General features: G+C 37.6%; 1 protein-coding gene across 1 annotated transcript in view; it reads right to left on the minus strand.

The window, feature by feature from the left end:
• ARHGEF37 (Rho guanine nucleotide exchange factor 37) overlaps positions 1-8,882 on the minus strand; it is a 75,423-nt gene extending 66,541 nt beyond the window's left edge. Inside the window, exon 1 of the mRNA XM_069102648.1 lies at positions 8,609-8,882. The gene's annotated coding sequence lies outside the window, so the exon portion shown is untranslated. The remainder of the gene's footprint in view (positions 1-8,608) is intronic.
• Positions 8,883-8,983: the final 101 nt, after the last annotated feature.

Below are 8,983 nucleotides of genomic sequence, written 5' to 3' on the forward strand. Positions count from 1 at the left end.
ACTGATACTGAGTGAAGTAAGCAGAACCAGGAGAACATTATACACAATAACAGCAACATTATGTGAAGATCAACTATGATTGACTTAGCTCTTCTGAACAATACCATGATGCAAGATAATTCCAAAAGGCTCATGACAGAAAATGCTATCCACATCCAGAGAAAAAACTATGGAGTCTGAATGCAGATCAAAGCATACTATTTTCACTTTTTTTGTGTGGCTTTTCCCTTTTATTTTCTTTCTTCTTTCACAACATGACTAATGTGGAAATATATTTACATGATTGCATGTTTCAACCTATATCATATTGTTTGCTGTTTTGGAGAGAGGGGATGGAAGGAAGGGAAGGAGAAAAAATTTGAAACTCAAAATCTTATAAAAATGAATGTTGAAAACTATTTTTACATATAACTGGAAAAAATAAAATACTGTTTGCAAAAGAAAATGTTCATGCCTTTTCTCTCAGACTAGCACAGTACTAGTAAAGTGCAAGGTCTGAGTTTGGTTCTCCTTGATTATCACTCAGAACTACTCTGTTCAGTCCAGGAGTTTACATTGCCCAGAAACTAATCCCGTGAGTCCCAGGCTTGTTCCTGAAACTCCTCTCCTCAGTCTTGGAACTCGTTTCCTCCTCTGTCTCTCTTATCTTCTCTGGACTGAGGTTCCCTAGGAACCTTCTAGGATGCAAAGACTCCTTTCTCCCCAACCTATAGGGCCCCAAACACTCTCTTCATTTCCCTCTAGTCAATATTCTTTCTCTGTGTTCTCCAGTACTAACTTTAAAGGTTCATTCTAATTGCATTTGCAATTCAGGTGTTAACTTCATCATCAAGGAGATTTTGATGGCAATAAGTATGCAGCAATTTAACCAACAAGATGGGATTAACTCAGATATTCCCAAACAAGATCAAAGAATTAACTTTTCAGGGGAACTTCATACCTTGTTAAAGAGATGTTTTCAAAACCAAAAGAAAACCATTATCAATTGGTTAATTTAAAAACAAAAACAACTCTATATAGAGAATAGAGTATATAGAGAATTTGGAGGCATGACCTTTATATATTAAATAAAACCACAAAGATAGATTAGAACTAAATTGTGGAGAGGGAACTTTAAATGCCTAGAGCTCATATTTTCTCTGATAAGGAAATAGAGACCTAATGAAAATGTATGAGAAGGGGTTGCTGTTGTTTCAGTTCTGTCCAACTTTCCTTGATCCCAAATAGGATCTTCTTGGCAAAGATGATGGAGTAGTTTGCATCTTTCTCCAGCTCATTTTACAGATGAGAAACTGAGGTAAATAGGGTTAAATTACTTGCCCGGGGTCACACAGCAAATAAGTGTCTGAGGCCACAATTGAACTCAGCTCCTCCAGGGCCAGCACTCTATCCATTGAGAGCACCATTAGTCCAGGGCATCAGGATGATTATTTTGGCAACTCAAAGTCTGTAAAAGAAATGTTATCCCTATTTTACAGATGATGAAATTAAGTGAGGGAGGTTAAGTTATTTACTAAGGGTCACACAGTTTGTGAGAGTCTGAAGTCAAATTCAAACTCAACTTTTCCTGACTCCAAGCCAAGCAGTATCCACTATGTATTACCTAAGTGCATTAGTAGATTCCATAACAAAGTAGGGCTGGCAAGAGGTAGAGAGAGGAGATTGGAAGGAGGGAGAACAACTAAGCCAAAATTAATGAGACACAGCTCAAGAAGTTTTTAAGATGAAAACATACCCTGAACATATATCAGAAAATGAGAGGAGAACTGGAACATATAATTAAAAAAACCTAGAATGTCAACAAAGTAACAAACCCTCAAATTTAATTAAAGGTAAGTTGTTGGGGGAAGGGGGTTACTGGTTTTTTAACAAGGCTTGGGATTTCATCAGGGTAGATAACACTGGAGAAGAAGACCATCCATCAAAGCAGATCAGCACTTTCCATGTTATTGTCTTAGAGAGCTACCTTAGGTACTTATGATTGTTAAATGACTTGCCCTGATATCATGTAGTCTGAATATGTCAAAGGTGAGACTTGGGGGCTAGGTGGTGGCCGAAGTGAATAGAGCACCACCCCCTGGAGTCAGAAGGAACTGAGTTCCCAGCCTCAGGCACTTAACACTTACTAGCCATGTGACCTTGGGCAAGTCACTTAACCCCAATTACCCTCCAAAAAGCAAAAAAAATAAACAAACAAAGGTGAGACTCAATCCAGGTCTTCTTGACCCCCAGATCAGCTGTTCATTTTTATAAAATACAGAAAAAGAGAGAAATCACCACAAATAAAGTAAATAAAATTATCAGAAATTAATGTATGGAATTATATGTCAATAAAGTGAAAACTCTAATGAAATGAATCTATATGTACAGGAATGTAAAGTGCCAAAATAGTGAATAACCTGATCTTAGGAGAAATTTGGGAAATCATAAAAGAGTTTAAGTTCCAAATGGCTTCACAAGGGAATTATATTGAAGAATATAAAGTACAAAAAATCCCTATGCCACAGAAACGTTTTTCAAGTAGAAAAAGAAAATAGCAGCTCAACCTCCAATGAGACAAACCTAGTCCTCTTCCCAAACTAGAGAACAGCAAAGGTGGGGGAATGTGGAATCATTGGTCAATAATACTGCTGAACAGGGCGAAACAATTATCAAACTCTGGCAAAAAAAAAAATTATAGCAATATGCTTTAAAAATGTTTTTAATTTAATTTTTCCAATTATATATAAAAACATTTTTAACATTTGTCTTTTAAAATTTTGAGTTCCAAATTCTCTATCCCTCTTTCCTTCCCCCCTCCTTGAGAAGGCAAGCAATTTGATATAGATTATACATGCAGCTCAAATCTGGCCTCAGTCACTTACTAATAGTGACCCTGGGTAAGTTACTTAACCCTGTTTCCTTCAATTCCTCATCTATAAAATGAGCTGGACAAGGAACTGGCAAACCACCCCAGCATCTTTGCCAAGAAAACCCCAAATGGGGTCATGAAGAGTTGGGCACAACTGAACAACTAAACAACAGCAAAAGATCAATGTTATGTAATACAGTATTACCTTGCTGTAAGAAAGGATGATATAAACAGAGAAGCACTGAAAGACTTACATGAATTGATGAAGAGAAATAAGCAAAGACAGGAAAACATCTGTGTAAATGTTTAGTAACTACTACTCAACAGCTGACTGAATGTTGTGAAATTATGAAGAACAAGCTTAACCTCAAAAAGGGATTTGAAAAGAGACCTTCCTCTGTTCTGGGGCAGAAGAGAAGTCCATGAATGTGAAAGATTGCATATAATACTAGATTTTTAAAACTGTATTGATTGATTTTGCTGACTTTTTAAAAATTATTTATAAAGTTCCCTATGAAAAGGAGGGGGAGAGAATGGAGGAAATCTAGGTAACATAAAAATAAAAGACATCAATAGAAACCTATAATTTTTTAAAATGGTAAGTATTTAATAGATTGTTGAACTGAATTTGAGACTAGCCAAATGGGGTCATGACTAAACAACAAAAATACATGTTACAATATGTTTTTAAAAATCATTATGACTACATTGTAGTTATACCAGAAATGCAAGGATGGTTTAGTATTAGGAAAATAACTTGCACAATAACTCATTACTTATAAAAACACAGGATTATATCATTAGAGGTAGAAAAAAAACCTGCACAAAATACAGTACTTCTTCATTTATGTTAAAAATTCAAAAAGGCATATAAGTGGAAAGACTTTTACTCACTATGGCAAAAATATGTATCTACATTTAACCCCAGAAGCATTTATTTAGAGTTTACTATCTATAAAGCACAGTGCCTAGAGACTGGGATACAAATTTATGTTATTAAGCTCTCCTGGACCCTCCTGCAATCTTTCTCAGGGTTTGCTGGTAAATGTTTAACAACAAGATCTCCTATAAAAGGATACATATTAAAGTTTAATCTGCTTTACTAACATTTTCACCACCACCTTCTTAAGTCTACACAAAACAATAAATCAAGCCCAGATTCATGGTGTTTACTGATATCTGAGTTGTAAACTCTCACACACTAAAAATTTAACAATAGAATCTCAGGAAAACAATATTGAAAGACATCAAAACTCAAATCAATGCAATGAGCAATGTTGTTCAGTCATGTCAGTATGTCTGACTCTTTGTGACTCTGCGATAACAGAATGGTTAAATACTTTGTGGTAAGCAAATAGCATGAAATTATATAATGGAATTAAATAAACAAGTATGAGGAATATAGTGAAAAATGGGAAGACCTTTATGAAGTAGTACAAAATTAAAAAAGCAGAACCATAAGCATCAGATACAGAGTAAGTATGATTATAAAAGAGGAATCATAAATAGAAATAAATGGACAAATCAAGAATCCCAATGGATATTTAAAGGAATGACTGAAGAGTTACATTTAACGCAGTGAAATGCATTTAAATCTAAATATTTGCACATTTTAATCCATTGTGCTCGTACTTGATATTATTTATAATAAATCGTTATTTCTGAAAAAGAAAAAAAGCGAGAACAACCCAATGGTTAGCAGATGACAGCTGGGAGAAGGATAACACAAGCAAATTTCCTCAATATTAGAAGAAGAATTTTCACTCTTTCTCAGCGCAAGAGGCTGGGAAGGGGACAACATTCAACAAATAACAGTAACAACCTACCCTACGAAAAGCACTGTGTTAGGCTCTTAAAATACAACAACAAAAACTTTGAAAAATGGTTTCTGTCCTCAAGGAGTTTACAGGGGGCAGTGCTGGAGATGATAGATATGAGAGCAAATGGAAGATAATTTGAGGAAGGAGAGAACACAAGCCTTTGGAAAGGCTTCCTATTGGAAGTGACACCAGAGCTGAATCTTGAAGGAAGATTAGGATTCTAAGAGGGAAAAGGAAGAAGGAAATATGGGGGGGAGGGAAGGAAGGAACACCTGTTTTTTTTTCCACCACAAAGAGGTGGAAGATGGAATGACAATTTCTATGAATAATAAGTAAGCCAGTTTGATGAAATACAAAGATAACCTGGGGGGTTACAATGGGACTGAGATGATCTGGAAACCACAGTAGGGAGCAAGAACTGTCCCTTTTCCTCCTCCTCCTGCCCTCTTGCTGGAGCAAAGTAGTTGGCCACCAGTTTTCTCAGGAGAGAGGGAGGGCCAGTAATTCTAGATACTGTTTCCTTAGCCCAATTTGCATAAATCAGAGCCAGAATGTTCTTTACCACAATACACTTTTCTTAGGATTAAAAGGCAGAGCTGGATCTGGAGCCTTCCCAAAGAGGGAAAGGTGAGGAGGACTCAATCTCCTCTGTATCATCAGATGTCAATCTTATTCCTCCAGCACAAAGCCTGGAGCTCTCCATGGAACAACACAAATTATTCCAGTCTATAAGCCTAGCCTATTCTTAGTCTATTCCCTTCTGACCACCTCCAATCTCAGCCTGTTGATTGACTTTCTGACCCTATTAAATGCCTGACTATAACCCATTATAATTCTTTTTTTTTTTAGGGCAATTGGGGTTAAGTGACTTGCCCAAAGTCACATGGCTAGTAAGTGTGTCAGGTATCTGAGGCCAAATTTGAACTCAGGTCCTCCTGACTCCAGGGCCGGTTCTCTATTCACTGCGCCACCTAGCCACCCCAATATAATTCTTTATTTTCCCTGAATTTTATCAAGTTTTGCCCTCTAGACAACACCTGCCTTTGCCCCCCCACCCAGGACTGAATGAAGACTTGGAAAACACAGGCAAAGTTCATGTAGTAACTTTTTCAGGGTCTTGTAGCCTGCCAAGTAGCAGAGTCAGGATTAAGAATCCTAAAACCTGAGAGCTAAAATCTTAGAGGGTATCTCATTCAATTCATATTTAAGCAGGTTATGAACATTCATAACATGGGATCGTTTTTTGCCTGCTTGAAATCTTCCAGTGACAAAGAGAAGGACCCTGCTCTCCAAAGCAGCCCATTTCTTTTGGGAGATAGCTTGAAGGAATATTTTTTCTTATACGGAGCTGAAATATACCTCTCAACTTCTTCCTCTTTACAGTTTTCTGCTAGGGCCAAGAAAAATAAGCTTAACAGCTTTCCTGGAGGATAGTACTTTAATGCACGAAGCCATCATTACCCCTTAGTATCCTTAAGACTTATCTTCTCCAGGTGAAACTTACTCAGTTCCTTTCATTGAAGCTGAAAAGGACATTAGAGATCACCTAGCTGAAGTGTCCAATTTTGCAGATGAGAAAACAGGAGTTAAAAGCAGTGAAGTCACTTGCCCAGGGACATGCAAGTCATGGGAAAAATCTGGTGGATCAAAATTCTAACATTTTTTAAAAAATGATTTTCCTATATGTCATTTCTCACCCCCCTCCCTTTCTACTTCCCTATGCCCCTAATCAGTCAATATGCAGTATAATGCAAAAAAGCACTAGACATATGCTTTCTCTGAGACCTTGGAAATGAGTGAAAGAAGAGTTAATGGAGGCCATAAGTATAAGCAGCTCTTTTAGAGGTCAGACTAAAAAAAAGAGGTGATATAGAAAAAGAGGTGATATACCTCAAAAATTTAAATAAGGGGTTCTTATCCTTGTTTGTGTTTAGAACCACTTTGGCAATCTCTTGAAACCTATACATAGGATTACAAAAAAATCCAATTATATTAAAAGAATTATATAAATATTAAAAAAAGGAAAAGTTCACAGATGCCAGATTTAAGGGGATAGTAGAGTCTAGTGAGGATTTTTTTTTAAGGATGAGGGAGACTTATAAATGTTTCTAGCTAATAGGGAAGGAACACATAGATAAAGAAAGGTTGAATATAGCAGCAGGGGATGACTGAGGTTGCAGTCTATTGGAGAAGGGAAGAGAAAGTATTAAGGGCATGTGTAAAGAGGTTAGACTTGATTTGTTAATTTATTTAAATATTTTTATCATCATCACTATTCTTATTATTTTCAATATTAATAGTCACAATTACTCAGCAGTTTACAATACACTTTCCTAATTGAAAACCAATGTTTCTGCCTCCCTTTTGCAGATCATTGAATTAAAGTTCAGAGGTAAAGTAATTTGCCCATAGTCACACAGTTAATAAGTGTTAAAAAATCAGCAAGTTAATCGTCAGAGCCAAGACTTAAACCCAAGGTCTTCTAATTCTGAATCCAGTGTTCTTTTCCCTATTCCCAATTGCCTCTAATGGTTTTGAAATACAGTGGAATTTCAGAGTTAATGTACAAAAAAGGTCTTCTCCTTTATAGCTTTTCAAAAACTTTAATGTGTGGGCAGGGAACACATTGACATGAGTTAAGTAAGGGATTCAGAGGAAAAAGAGGGAAAAGATTAATCGTATTTTGTATAAACTATTTTATTGTACTGATAATAAAGGAAACAAAGCAAAATGTTAACAGAAATTTGTTATTAGGTCAATAACCTTGAAAGGTTATGACATTGTTGCAAAACCCAACAAAGAAAATCTAGGTTGTAATAAAATCCATACTAATCCATGTAAAGCATTAATTCTTTGTAAACCTCCGAGTGATAAAAATTTGTTTTATCAAGATGAAGCAGGAAGCTAATTAGAACATTAAAAATGAACTATATAATTCACATGTACAAAAGTGTATAAATGGACATGGGGAAGGGTTACTCAAGATGGTTAGGCATGGATGGTTTGCAATCTGCATCTTGGAGTCACTTTAAATTTTAAGGGTTTTGTTGTACTAAATTATGATGTTGTTTATAACAATGGACTCATTCCTCCCTTGCCCATCACAATGCATCTTCAGCTGTATAATCAATGGAAAATAGGATCCACTTTACAGCGAACCTTTCTATTTCATTAAGCAAGGGGTACCTGTATTTGTGCTAGGATCAATAACAATAATAATATATGGTAAATTGTGTCATAATTCCCTTTCTCACCCATTATCTCACTGAATCCTTAAAACAAGACTGTGGGATAGAAAGTACAAGTGTTGTTATCACCATCTTAAAGATAAGGAAACCAAGATTAGGAGATGTCACATGACCTATCAAATCTCAAGAGGTAGGTCGACAAAATTAGGACTTGAACTCGCGTTTCCTGGAGCTCCCCTATTAAAATGCTATTTATATAACCTAAACTCACAGAGATGTGCCCCAATTTCTTCCAGCCTACAGACCCAGATTTGCTCAGCTGCCAATCAAGGCTTGCGCTATCAGCACACCACCTGCTTTTGAAAGGGCCAGATGCAATTCCCTGAAAAGTCACAGCGCGAATTCAGAACTGAACCAGGACTTTTGGCACGGAGAATGGCTTTTTTTTTTTTCCCCTGGAAGCTTCCAGAGTTTATTCCCAGCCTGTTATAGAAACAACGCCCCAAACTGCCTTGTCGGGCCCAGCTGGTGTGAGTACTGTCCTTTCCTTCCTGACAAGCCCTGTCTTACCTTGCCCCCACCCAGCCCCTCACCAGGCTGGCTGAGTGACTGTGCCTCAGCTGGGTGGTGTGTCTGCCCACCAAGCTCCTATGGCGACAGGCATCCTTCAGCTGTCTCCTCCTAACTAGGCAACCTGTTTGAGGAGATCTCGGACCATTCCTGGCATTTGACACTTGTCTTCAACTTACCTCCCAATCCACAGAACTCTTGCAGCCTCCTCCTCTCGGTCCAGGCTGCTCAAGGTAGTCCCTGCCTCTCAAAAAATTAATAAGCAACTGACTCTTTCTCCATTGCCAGCCCACGGAGCAGGCAGAACCAAGCGGGCAGGCGGGACGGGACCTGCCTCCACCGTGACGTGCATGCGCACCAACAGCCTCCGCTCCTTTTGTTGATTGTCATTCGGATTGCTTTTTTTTCCCCAGGCTGAAAGACCCAGTACTCTAGTGTCCCTCCAAAGGCTGACAAAGCAGCCAATTTGGGGCAATTAGCCAGTTGAGGGATCCCGGCTGACTCCTGGTTATTCCTTTATCTCATCTACCCACAACCTCAAATTGAGCTTTATG

Source organism: Petaurus breviceps, unplaced genomic scaffold, assembly GCF_028583685.1.
Source record: "Petaurus breviceps papuanus isolate PSGF00001 unplaced genomic scaffold, PetGlider_PUasm1.0 551, whole genome shotgun sequence".
In the NCBI taxonomy this organism is placed as follows: domain Eukaryota; kingdom Metazoa; phylum Chordata; class Mammalia; order Diprotodontia; family Petauridae; genus Petaurus; species Petaurus breviceps.